General features: G+C 40.1%; 1 protein-coding gene across 9 annotated transcripts in view; it reads right to left on the reverse strand.

The window, feature by feature from the left end:
- The window catches only part of NCALD (neurocalcin delta), a 539,433-nt gene that overhangs the window by 90,900 nt on the left and 434,235 nt on the right, over positions 1 to 14,298 (reverse strand). The window contains exon 1 of one of the 9 annotated variants that reach the window (XM_086336201.1): positions 2,280 to 2,403. The exons of the other annotated variants lie outside the window; for them this stretch is intronic. The gene's annotated coding sequence lies outside the window, so the exon portion shown is untranslated. Of the gene's footprint in view, positions 1 to 2,279; positions 2,404 to 14,298 lie in introns of those variants that run through there. 9 annotated transcript variants of the gene reach the window in all.

Genomic DNA, 14,298 nt, shown 5'->3' on the forward strand with positions numbered 1-14,298 from the left:
TTTCACAATTTTTAAAAATCTGGTGAATGTATTTCAATAAAAGTAGTTTCCTTTGTAATCCTGCATACTTTATTATGCATTTAAAAACATCACTCTAAAAAGAACCTATAGGCTTTGTCAGCCTGATAAAAGGTCTATGACATCCAAAAGGTTACAGTCCCTAAAACTGAAAGCAGTTGACATGCAACATCCAGGTTTCTAGAGTAAATCATTCCTTGCTAGTATCTTTTGAAGTTGAAGCAAACTTAACCTGAAATCAACACAGTCTCAATGCTGTAAATAGATGATTCTGATGAGAGTCTTTCCCCCCGCCTTATTTTGCCATAAGGAAAGACCTGTAGATTCTGAAGAATCTCCGTTATTATTAGAAAGGCTGCTTTCTTCTAATGATAAACTTTGTCATTGACATTTTGCCAATCAACATTGAATTGTTTACTTATTTTGTGTTGCTGAAATCCAATCTGTTTTATTAGGGCATTGAATACAATTATTTTATAACTCTAAAGCATATAGAGAGCATCAAGAAAATCATTGCTTCCTGGAAAAATTTTAATGATAATTCCTAATTTTGAGTAAAAGAAGCTAACATCAAAGTACCCCATCAAAGATACTGCTTTTAAATGACAGTGCTGCTGGCTATTGGTCCTATTCATACTTACTGGAAGCATTGCAAATCAATGAACATATTTCTAGGAGTGTTAAGAATATGACCTCTGAGTTATTATGAGACAAATTAAACAATGAGATAATGCCTCAGTAGTTGTGCCTGGAGTGTAAGCACATTAGATTTTTTGGAAAATCCTCCATGGAGTCTCTGGCCAAAAATAGACATATCGAATGCCAGCAAGTCAAATGAATATTCACTCATTGAAAGTTATTGAGAAATTATTTGTACACTCACAACTTATTTTTGAAGTTAAATACTGTTTATTCATCTCCAAGAGTAATAAAGGTGATCAGAATTCAGAAACTAATAAAGAATATAGAAAAGAACAATATTATTCTTGCATTAAATTGATATATAGCTTACATATTATAAAATATGTATTCTTCATTTAAATGGTCAAATCATTATTTTCTATTCATCAGTAGGTATATTAAATGTGGTGCTCTAAAATTTTCTTTTTTTCCAGTTACATCTGTAAGATTTAGCTAGCTGGCTATAAATCTAGGCTTCAATTAACTTCAATACCAGAGGTTTTATTTGAATTACAAGCTACAAACATCATCCAACTTGTATGCAATGACAGAAAATTCAAAATTACTCAACCTGGGGAAGAAATGAACTACAGCAACGCAAATCCCCCCTCCTCCAATTTGCAGTACATATTGTTATAGGAATAGAGATAAAAAGCCTTATTAATCACAGTTATCAAATTACTCATTGAAGAACTAGAACAATTTTTGGTGACTATTTTTATCTGTGTTTGAATTAAAGTAGATCTACCCATGATAATTTAGTTTTAGGGCTATTGCTTTCTTCTCTAGGTAATTATTTCAATTTTGAAGTACAAAAATAGCTTACATGATGCCTTAGTGAAGACCATCCAACACTTTCCTTTTCACAGCTGAATTTTCAGAGGAAGATACTGCAAATGTGCACGTTTGCTCAAACAACCAAAAAGCAACGGCATGTGCACATGTCAGGGGTCCCACCCCAACTTCCTTGGCACAGTCCGGAGTATTTTTCTCTAAACAGGAAGCTGTTGACAGTTTTCCCTGGTATTTTCAGAATACTTGATTTACTAGAAAACCCCCAACTTTTGTTTCAAACTGTAACGTTCTTTACCACTGTGCCTATTGTTGCTCCTTATGAACGCTACAAACAAGACAGAGACCACATTCCGAACTATCCTAGGCTGATTCAGAATATGGTAGCAAATACATACATATATATAAAAAGGCAAACTTAGCCCCTTATTGCTAAGCTGTGCTGGCATCTTTAAACTCGAAACAATACTGAAGGGGAGATTCCTGGAATTCAACGGGGAATATCTGGCTCAAGCTGCAAAGTCTGTATCTCTAAACTATGTCACGTTAACAAGTACTGAACAAGGGAGGCGATTATATTTTAACCTACTTCCCAGAACATGAATCCAAATTTAACCAAATGCCAGAGATTCCGCCCCAAATGAACAAGTAGAAGCTGCTTCACATTTTTTTCTCTGGGTACAACAATAATTGCTCATGAAGACAAACTTGTAAGAGGTGAGAGAGAGGGGAAAGCCGCTGTGATTTATAAACACATCTTACTATTGTATATAAAGCAAACTGATTACCTCACACAGCAGAAGTGCAAGATTTAACAGTCCATGCTCCGCAGCCCCTGGACGCAGAAGCAGCAGCGTGGAGAGCAGCGGCAGCGGCCAGCACCCACCCAGCCTCTCACAGGCCTTTGACTGTGCGGACTCAGCCACAGGCTCTGCCTCTAGCTGACGTCAAAGTCCCTGTCACATGGCCAGATGAAAGCCAAGAGAGCATTGGTTGTCGTAGCAACCACAGAACAGCTCTGAAATTATTTCAATAGGTCATCTGTCACTGCGGTGTGTATGTGTGTGTGAGTGCGTGTGTGTGTCTGTGTGCACACCCCACCACCCATCACGGACAGCTCCCCGACAACCTCAGCCCTTGAAGTGGTGACTGCAAAGTGCCTGCAACTTTCCTCTTCAGGGCTGTGGGGGTCTGTTCCTTACAGTTCTCGGCAGGAAAAGGCATGCCCCTCTCGAGTCCTACTAGTCCCACCGTTACCAGCGTGAAGCTCGTGGCTCTCTCTCTCTCTGTAGAACAGAAGGAAAGAACTGAGAAATTCTGGGAGTAGTATTCCAAGCTAATTAAATCTGTTCATCAGTAAATGGAATAAAAACTGAAGCTCAAAAGGGAGCTGGAAGAAAAGATATTTTTAAAATGATCTAAGAATCCACATCCTTGTACTGAGACCATGCTGGTCATGGCAAGACAGAGGAGAAACATGGGGTGTGGTGGCCCTGAGTCAGATCCGAGTCTGATGAGCCTCACATCAACTGGGATGGGGAGTCAGGTGAGATGAATTCGGGATCCGTACATTGTGAACTGTCTACGCAGGAATGAACCACTGAAAGAGCTTCAGAGCAGTGCTGCTTTAAAATACTTGACACTGAAAACTTTTTTGGGACTTTTACTTTAGGGGTCACCATACAGTTGCCAAATTCTCCCCTTCAAAACACTCTTGTCCACGTCCCCTTGGGACTCAGCATGGAAAAAAATGGGTAAGTGTCCCCAAACACAAACCTCAGTGAAAGTCCAGGACAGCAGAAGAAAAGGACCGCCCTGCTTGTTTTCTAACTTCAGCTTCGTTTCCCTTAGGACCAGCCTCACTTACTTCTAATACCACACACAAGGGCTTATTTCCCAGTTCCTTCTCCCTTTTAATTAACAGGAAGTCCATTCAATAAAATGAAATGAAATCCAGAGGAAGTTCTTCTGAAAAATACATTCAGAAAATACATACACATTCAAAGAGGAAAGAGATTAAAAGGCAAGGAGAAAAGACTGCTCTCAAAACCTGAAGGATCTTCCCATGCTAGAGTTATTGGGATATCTAGTCTGGCTTCTTTAAACAGGAGAAAGAAAAAAAAAAGACTAGGGTGCTACAAAATACAAGTGGAAGTTAAGCCAGCTGAGCAGATTACATTTATGTCACTGCAAAAGAATGAAATTTCTTCGGTTCCAGTCAGGAATTGCTTCTAGAACAATAAGACTAATGTTCAAATTGTCTGACCATAGAATCCTCCTGTCCCATCTCCCTCTTCCTTTACTTCTGTCCTAGCCCCAACTGGGAGAAAAGATACATTTTTATTTGAAAAGATAGCTTCCTGATGCTATTATTAGCTATAGCACTGCAAAAGTAACATTAAAGTGTAATGCTGCAAGGAAAGCTCCCCCTTGCATTTCAGATAATGACAGCGGAAAATGTACCTATTAGCACCAGGACCATTGGCTCATTGATTCCAAGGTCTATCTCAATGCCTCAGGATGTTGCACCAATGGCAGATTTAGGCTGCAGTCACAATTCACAAATTTGTGCTTTGTTCCAGTGGAGGGTTCTGGTTTTCTGTCAGAAATGCACATCACAGCAATGAGGGGAGTGGGAGGAGAGGAAAGAAAGCATTTCCTTCTAGACTTCTAGGGCCCCATGTGCTCTGAACGGCTTGCTTTAATCCACAGCTGCCTGATCAGCACTTCCTTTATGCAGACTGCAGTACCATAGTTTGCCTATAGGTGATGTCCTCTGAAACAAGTTACCAGTTCTAAAAATTCCTAAAATTCTGGCCTTAAATTAGTTTAAGATTTAACCAATACCCACACTTTTTCATTTTGAATTTTCTATATTTCTAAGTCTTTTAAGATTTAGAATACTTTATTGTATACTGACTTAGGCACTCATTGTAAGTTAAAATTATCAGTGGACTGACCTTCCAAATGAAAAGTGGATAGTTGTCATTCTTTTCTCTGTAACATGCTTCCAACCTGCCATCACTGATTTACCTTTGGAAATCATCTAGAATTAGAGATTCCTCTTACAGCAAAGTAAGTTACTGGTCTTCTGCAGGGTTGAAATTGTGGTAGTGATCTCTTTGGAGCTCAGTGAAAGTGTTGTTCGCTTAGTCATGTCTGATTCTTTGCGACCCCGTGGACTGTAGCCTGCCGGGGTCCTCTGTCCGTTGAATTCCCCAGGCAAGAATACTGGAGTGAATTTTCTTCTCCAGGGGATCTTCCTGATCCAAGGATTGAACCCGGCTCTCCTGCATTGCAGGCAGTTTCTTTATCATCTAGGCCACCAGAAAGTCTAAAATCGTCACGCATGCATGCTAAGTCGCTTCTGTCATGTCAGACTCTTTGTGATGCGATGGCCTCTAGCCTGGCAAGCTCCTCTGTCCATGGGATTCTCCAGGAAAGAATACTGCAGTGGGTTGCCATACCCTCCTCCAGGGGATCTTCCTGACCCAGGGATCAAACCCGCGTCTCTTTTGTCTCCTGCATTGGCAGGCGGGTCCTTTACCACTAGCGCCACTTGGGAAACCCCAGGTTGCTACCAGTCTGGCTAATTAATCCAAATGTAGTTGAAAATATCATAGGAAATACACATGAGGGCCTTCTCCAACACAACCCACCATGTTGAAGAGAATATGAGTCATTTTCTTTTTTAAACAAAAACTCATTTTTTTAGGTGAACATGATTCACTGAATTTAAAAATACCCCTTCCAAAATAGCACTGCACCATAGCTTTCACTTGCTATATGAATGTCAAAGTTGCCTATTATTAGTTTGACCACTTTGCCGGAAATAACTGGTAAATGCCACTAAACAAGCAGTCTAACTTGGGTTCACACACTTGAATTAACAGGTGGTTTAGACCATGAGTAGACAACTATAATTAGCCTTTTATTTCTAGGTAGAAGTGTTGCTGTGTCACTATCTCAACATTAGTGGGAAGGCCATAGACCTTCCCACTTTTCAAAGTTTTTAGAAGCATTGGGTTCAAACCTCATCTGGGCAAGTTACTCAATGCCTACATCCTAAGGTGGTTATGAGGATTACAAAGTTAAGGTGTTCTAAATTTCTGACACCCTGCCTCAGGGTAAGTGGCTCAAGGTATATCAATTCTTATTTATCTGTCTGATTCTGATAAGTTTATAAAGACCTTCAGGAAAAAGATGAATCTTACTCGTCTCTACAACTCTGTGGTTAGCCTAGGGCCCACAACACCATGTGTGCTCAATAAATGTTGGTGACGCCTCTGTGCTTAGTCACGTTGGACTCTTTGCGACCCCATGGACTGTAGCCCACCAGGGTCCTCTGTCCATGGGGATTCTCCAGGGAAGAATACCAGAGTGGGTTGCCATGCCCTCCTCCAGGGGATCTCCCCAGCCCAGGGATCAAGTCCAGGTCTCCTGCATTGCAGGTGGATTCTTTACCAGCTGAGCTACCCAGGAAACTTCCTCTACTGGGAAATAAATGCAGAGAAAGAAATAGTTCTTTTTTTCTTTCTGCTAACAAAGGAGAGCCTCCTTTCAACCCCCAAAAAAGGCCAAAGGAGGAAGAAAAAATACTGAGTAATCACAAAATTTTCTAGCAATGAATGAGTTTAAGTAAATTTGTCAAGTAAATCAAATTTATCCCTACTAAATCATGTTTATTATAAGTGCACATAAGTTATACACTGATGTATTTTATGGCTATTGCTGTTGATATTGGGTAATCTTTTACATTAACTGATCAGTTGAGCACCCACTATATCCGGAATATCTTTCTAAGTGCTATAGGTGTATTAAATCATTCAGTATAATAACTATGAGGTAGGAGGTATTCTTTTCCACATTTCAAAACTAAAGAAACTTAAGCATAAAGCAGTTAAATAACTTGCCTGTCTAGTACGTGGCAGAGTCAGTATCTACACCAGGAAACCTAGCTCCATAGATTTTGGAGATAATTTACATTTGATATATTTTTGAAAAGCATTGGATTATTTCTTTTGGCTATTTTATACTTGGGGGTTGTTTTATTTTTAATTTCTTATGATTGGGGGAAGCCCAACTGATCTTTTTTGCACTTGAGAACTCTGCTTATCTTAATTTAGCTTTGGCCTAAGGAGTAATATGGGCTTCCCTGGTGGTTCAGACAGTAAAGAATCTGCCTTCGATGCAGGAAACACAGGTTCAATCCCTGGGTCGGGAAGACCACCTAGAGAAGGGAATGGCTACCCACTCCAGTATTCTTGCCTGGAGAGTCCCCATGGACAGAGGAGCCTGGCAGCCTACAGTCCACGGGGTCTCAAAGAGCTGGACACAACTGAGCTAACACACGCAACACAAGGAGTAATATGCCAAGAAAGCTTAATCCAGAAGACTTGAATCAAGGAAAATGGGCAAAGTAAAATACTGAAAATATCCTGAATAAAATCACCCCAACTTTTATAGTCCTAACTGAAGCAAATGTTTGGGTCTCACAGGCTTCAGTAATTTTTGTTTCACAGTATAAAGAAGTTTTTTGTGTTCAAACTAATATCCTCACTGAGATAATAATGGATAGATTTTTTTTTTAAAGTGACTGGAAGGCATCAAAGAGTAGAAAAGGCAGCAAAATCTTTAAGTACCAAGATCTCAGATAAAAAGAAAATATATTGATATAAGCCAAACAATCTCCACATTTTCTGTTATGTTTTCCCTCAACTACTTGATAATCCCCAAGTAGTACAGGACTCCTAGCATTCTCAAAACTGGAGAGACAAACTTTGTGTATCTTGATTGTGTTAATGTCAATATCCTGGTTGTAACACTCTACTACAGCTTTGCAAGATATTACCTTTAGGGGGAAAGCAAAGAGAGAGCATATGGGTTCTTTCTGTATTGTTGCTCACAACTGCATGAGAATCTACACTTATCTCAAAATAAAAGTTTAATTTAAAATTTTAAATGAAAGTGACATAAGACATTTCAGTCAAAAACTGAGGGTATTGTTTCAATAGGGTTACATACATTTCTGAAGCATTGTTTAAGCAGAAGAAAAATGATCCTATATGGAAATATAGGGATATAGAAAGGGCAGATGTATGAATTTAAATGAATACTAACTTTTTTTCTCTCTCTCTCTTTTTTTTTTTTAAATGAGGAGAAGAAATGTATCCTTTTCTTTATTTTATTTTATTTTTCCGCCACAGGTATACCTGTGTTCCCCATCCTGAGCCCTCCTCCCTCCTCCCTCCCCATACCCTCCCTCTGGGTCGTCCCAGTGCACCAGCCCCAAGCATCCAGTATCATGCATCGAACCTGGACTAACTTTATAAACCCCAATGTATTATAGGGGTTAACGTGTATAGATTCAAAATATAGGGCAACATTAGCACAAAAGGTAAGAGAAGATGAGAATCAAAGTTTTCTAAAATTCTTATATTCTGGTCAAAATCCTAATTAATGTGTATACATGCTAAGTCGATTCAGTCATGTTAAATTCTTTGTGACCCCATGGACTGTAGCTTGCCAGGCTCCTCTGTCCATGGAATTCTCCAGGCAAGAATACTGGAGTGGGTTGCAATTCTCTACTCCAGGGGATCTTCCCAACCCAGGGATTGAACCCACACTTCATTGCATTGGCAGGTGGGTTCTTTACCACTAGCGCCATCTGGGAAGCCCGTCCTAATTAATAATAGTCTCTAATAAGGTAAGGTGCACAATGTAATCCTTGTAGTATCCATTAAAAGATTAACAAAAGGATGTATAGCTAACAAACTAATACAGCAGGAAAATAATTTTTAAAATTACTTGATTCCCAAAAGAAGCAAAAAAAAAAAAAAAAAGGTGGGAGAGAAGAGAAAATGATAGGATAAATAGGAAGAAATAGTAACATTGAAGAGTTGATCATAAACACATTTCAATAATTATTATGAGTACTATAATATATAAACTGACTAAATATTCCAATTAAAAAGCAACAAACATCAGACTATATTAATACAAAAATTCTAACTCTTTACTCCACACATTTACTCAATAACTTATAGAATAAGTAATGAAAGAAGGTAGAGATAAAGAATGCTTTAATGATACAATTAATTGATGCAGTTAATTGACAACACATGATGAATGATAATCTTAAAAATTACAAAATACACAACTTTTCCTCTCAAATATATTTAACAATATTGACTATATGCTGGCCACAGGAGTTTTTTCCAACACATTATAAATTATCAAAAATCACAGAGTATACTGTTTGTACTCTGTGTACTCAGGGGAACAAAGCTAGGACTCAATATTAAAAAGACAAATAGAAAATCTATAAATGGAAACCAAACAATACATTTCTAAATAATCCATGAATTAAAAAGATTTACATTCCAATGTAGAAATATTTTGAACTGAACAACAAAAATGTAATATACCAAAATTTACATGCACTATTTCTCTGGTGGCACAGATGGTAAAGAATCTGCCTGCAATGCAGGAGATCTAGGTTTGTTCTCTGGGTCGAGAAGATCCCCTGGAGAAGGGCATGGCAACCCACTCCAGTATTCTTGCCTGGGAAACCCCATGAACAGAGGAGCCTGGTGGGCCACAGTCCATGGGGTTGCAAAGAGTCGGGCACGACTGAGTGATCAAGACTCTCTCTCTCAGAACCATAACTGTCTTTGCTGTCAGACTCTCTTGCACATTTATAAACCTGACTTTTACAGATCATCAAGGATTAAGGATTATATTCCTTCTTACTGTCAAGAGTTAAAGAAATAAACTCTAAAGCATGAGGAATCTAGATGCTTTCTTGTGGTGCTTATGTTGAAATGCAATTCCTATAAAGAAGAATATGGCATCAGTCCTGAAATTTATCTGCAACCACAAGTCAAACATTTTGCTGAGTTTTCGTCCAAAATGTGAACATCAAGGATTCCTGGTGCATTGCAATCGAAAGTGTATGAACTTTGGAATCGGGTACACTCAGATTTAATTGTGGGCTCCCCAAATATGACTTTTCATCTCTGTGACTTTGGACAACTTACTTAACCTTTCTGAGTCTTCGTTTGATAATCTGTGAAACAGCGATAACTAATGACCTTGCAGGGTGGTGTAAATAGTGATGCTTTAGTAGTTTAGTAGTGCCTCTGAAATAGCTAAAGAGAGAGCTAAATTTCACAATTAGGAAGAATAATTAAGAAATGTGCTAATTAGGGTCCATTTTACCCTGTTTATGCTGTCTAAAGAATACTTACATGAAGTGATTTCTGATTTACATGGAATTCCTTAGTAAGTAAATTACAATAACTCTTAACATCAAGAGAACTATGAATTTGCATTTATATTTTCATAGTCTATATTTCCACTTAATAGCATTTAGTGACAGTTAAAAACCTTGGAGATCCAACCAGTCCATTCTGAAGGAGATCAGTCCTGGGATTTCTTTGGAAGGAATAATGCTAAAGCTGAAACTCCAGTACTTTGGCCACCTCATGCGAAGAGTTGACTCATTGGAAAAGACCCTGATGCTGGGAGGGATTGGGAGCAGGAGGAGAAGGGAATGACAGAGGATGAGATGGCTGGATGGCATCACCGACTCAATGGACATGAGTCTGAGTAAACTCCGGGAGCTGGTGATGGACAGGGAGGCCTGGCGTGCTGTGATTCATGGGGTCACAAAGAGTCGGACATGACTGAGTGACTGAACTGAACTGAACTGAACTGAAAAACCACAGTATAGAATCATAGTTAGCCTATTAAGTTATTCATTTTATATAAAAGAGGGAAAATAGGATTAAACTTGCCATTAGCTTCTCTTCTAAAAAATCCATCCCTAAAAACACCTGCATCATATACTTCAAAAATGGCAAATTCCTAGTCCTTTTATTAATGTGAAAACTCTTCCATAATAACCCTCACACAGACTTAATAGAAAACAAATGTGTTAACAATGTAAAAGATGTGAATCTTGCTTTAATAAAATCAAATGTATATAAATCCTAATGTACAAAATAATTAACTAGGACATTCAAAGCATAACTACCTTCCCTGGTGAATATAAAAGGCAATTCATTTATGGAAAGGGGGCTTCCCTGGTGGTTCAGACAGTAAAGAATCCGCCTGCAATGCAGGAGACCCGGGTTCAATCCCTGGGTCGGAAGAACTCCTGGAGAAGGGAGTGGCTACCCACTCCAGTATTCTTGCCTGGAGGACAGAGGAGCCTGGCGGACTACAGTCCATGCAAAGACTTGGACAAAGAGTCGGTCACAAAGAGTCAGACAAAAGAACAATTTATTACAACTTTTCAAAAAGACATTTGTCTCAAGGAGACTGCCATCTTCTTGACTTTTGCTCTAATAGGCTACTGATTTCAGTTATCATGTTTGGGCCATATAATTAATGCTCTCCTCCGCTGCTCCTGAGGTGTCCCTGCTTTAATCCCAGAAAGCTCTGAACTTGTTATCCCATGTGTCAGTGGTGAATTAAGGTTGCCAATCAGCTCACTTTAATATAAGGAGATTATTCTGGAATATCTAGTGACACCAATGTAATTATGAAAGTCCTTAAAAGTGGAAGAGAATGGTAGAAAGATGGCCGCATGGAAAGTTCTTGGCCGAATGTTGCTGGCTTTGAAGATGGAGAAAGGGCCATGAATCAATCAATCTTCCTTTAGGAGCTGGGAAAGGAAAGGAAATTGCTACATCTAAATATTTGCATCCTCCTAAAATCTGTATGTTGAGAACCTAACCATTAATGTAATAGTATTAGGAAGTAGGGTCTTTGGGGATTGTTTAGGTCTTGAGAGTGGAGCCTTCATGAATGGTATGCTGCTAAGTCATCTCAGTTGTGTCCGACTCTGTGTGACCCCATAGACGGGAGCCCACCAGACTCCCCCGTCCCTGAGATTCTCCAGGCAAGAACACTGGAGTGGGTTGCCATTTCCTTCTACAATGCATGAAAGTTAAAAGGGAAAGTGAAGTCGCTCAGTTGTGTCCAACTCTTCGAGACCCCATGGACTGCAGCCTACCAGGTTCCTCCATCCGTAGGATTTTCCAGGCAAGAGTACTGGACTGGGGTGCCATTGCCTTCTCCGTGAATGGTATGAGGTGCTTATAAAAGAGGTCCCAGAGAGCTTGCTTGGCCCTTCCACCACATGAGGACACAATGAGAGATCTATGACCTAGAAAAGGACCTTCACCTGATCATGATAGCACCCTGATCTTGGACTTCCAGGCTCCAGAACTGTGAGCAATAAATTTCTGTTGTTTATTAGCCAGCTGGTTTATGGTATTTTTGTTACAGCAGCCTGAATGGACTAAGAGAAGCGAATCCACTCCTAGAGCCTATAAACGGGGACACAGCCCTGCCTACATCTTGAGCATAGCCTAGTGAGACCCATTTAGATTTCTTACCTCCAGAACTGATAGATAATAAACGTGTATTGTTTTAGCCACTAAGATGGGGATAATTTTTCATAGCAGCAATAGAAAACTAATACAGGCAACAGGTGTGTACTGGGCATGTCTCCCAAGTATAACTTTGCAGGAGAAATGAAAATGAATCCAGCCTCAAGCAGCTAGCAGGACAGAGAAAGGGAGAAAGCAAATATCCCAAGAGAAGCACAGCAAAGTACTACAGAGCTTCAGCGGGGGGAACTGTCCTTCCCAGATAGGAGCAAACCCACTACCAGAAAATCTATGGCAATATCTTCACATCATACATTCCAGAAGGCCAAGGGCTGCCTTTCCATCAAGTCCTCTGATTCCAGGATTTCCATCTATAAAACAACTTCAATTGCAATAACAATATTTTCAAGGACTGGGTTGATGTTCAAGTCAAAGAATGTTCTAAACAACAAGCAAGAAAAGAAACTGAGGGACCACACTGCTCTCTTGCTGTCATCTACAAGTAAGATGTAGCTCAGCATTGCAGGAAAGAGTGTATCCTCTGGCTGAGTGGAATGGGATGGTTTTGGTTTTTATAAAAACTTTTAGTTTTCTATTGGGATACAGCTGATTAACAATGTGGTGATAGTTTCAGGGGAACAGGGAAGGGACCACACATACACATGTATCCATTCTCCCCCAGACTCCCCTCCCCTCCAGACTGCCGCATCGCATTAAGCAGAGATCTCTGTGCTGTACCGCAGGTCCTTGTTGGTTATCCGTTTTAGATATAGCAGTGTGTACCTGTCCATCGGAATGGGGTGTTTTATATCCAAAGCTATCCTGGAGGTCTGTCCTGTTAAACCTGCCTTGAGGATGTTTTAATTTCCTGTACTCTTATCTGTGGAAAGCAAAAACATTTTTCATATATTTTGATACCAACCAAAGAACCAAAAGTAAGATCTCTCTGAAGAGGCAGTGTGATCATTGAAATGGCGCTGCATAGAGACCCCAGGGATGCGGCTCCTGACCACCTGACCACAGCCTGAGGGTTAAGCTCATTGCCAGAGCTTTTAGGGCCTTGATTTTTTTTTTTAACATGTAAAATGAGATGTTCAATGATTGAGTTTCCCACAGTGTATGGTTGTCAGCATCCTCAGGGCTCAGTCGTGAGATCAGTAACCTCACCAAATAGAAGTGGGAGCCCACAGTGCTGGGTAAACTTGTGCCAGGGCTGGAGGGACTCAGAGAACTTTCTGGAGCATCAAGATCTGGCATTGGCCTTTTCTCCAAGAAATTTTGTTATGAGGAATTTCACCATGAAACACTCAATTGCCAGTAAAGAGAGCTTAAACCGGAATGGGAGTAGAGAAGCAATTTGGCAGAGGGCAGGGAGATTGAGGCGACCCTCCCCAAAGGAGGAGAATCATGAAGTCAAGATGAAACGAAGATTCCTGACTCATTAAGGCTGTTCGCGTGGGAATGAGTAAGAGTGGAAACTTCTAAACAAGGATGAGGGGCTTGGAGTCTGAGTCCTACAGCACGAGTCCCCGGCTGAGTGTCTGAGCTCCACAGGCCTCTCCAGTTCCTCCAGACTCCTTGGGGTCTATGAGCATCTCAATAGCGAATGAATAACTTCTCTTTTTGCCTCGCTGGCTTGAATGGATTTTCGATCTTTTGGAGCCACTGAGGTCTAATATAAACATCATCAGCACATCTTTGTCCTTCACAGAATTAGTGTCACTGATTCCTCAAGATGGAAAAGACTTTTTATCTAGATTCACTGATATCTGGCCTAGATATCCATAATATCTGCATTCATTCGCTCGTTATTCACTTTCACTCACTTACTCACCTAACAGTCTTCAATGAGTGCTCTCTCTGTGTGTCAGGGGAATAGCAATGAATAAGAAAGACTCAGACTCTGGTCTCCTGGAGTTTATAGCTACTGAATAATTACAACCTTCAGTAAATAACGAGTGATACAGAAGGAGAGCTACATGGTGCCCGCCACGGAGGACCTAACACAGTCTGGGAGTCCACAGAAAAGGTCTCAGAAGATATGACCCTTGAGTGAAGAAGAAAGAGTGAGTCGTTGAGGAGCTGGGAGCAAGTCAGTTCACTGAGCAGAGAAAAAAGTGGGTTTAAAACCTCTGAGGTGGGAGGGTGCATGGCATGTTTTAGGAACTGAAAAAGAGGCCAGGATGCAGAGCACTAAGAGAAGCAAGTGGCACACAATGAGTGAGCTGGTCATGCGCAGTTTAAGGAGGGCTTTGTAAATCTATGTAATCAGGTAACGGTTAACAGGTGGCAGACTGGGTCCTAGGTTCATCTGAGTTCTAATACAAAGACCGATGAAATGTTTTTAAAGTAATGTTTTTTTTTTTTAATTCCTGATTCTGAAGGTATACAGAGTATGATTATGCAG

The sequence above is a fragment of the Bos grunniens genome, chromosome 14 (genome assembly GCF_055505025.1).
Source record: "Bos grunniens cultivar Pamir isolate PY7600 chromosome 14, Bosgru_T2T1.0, whole genome shotgun sequence".
NCBI lineage: Eukaryota > Metazoa > Chordata > Mammalia > Artiodactyla > Bovidae > Bos > Bos grunniens.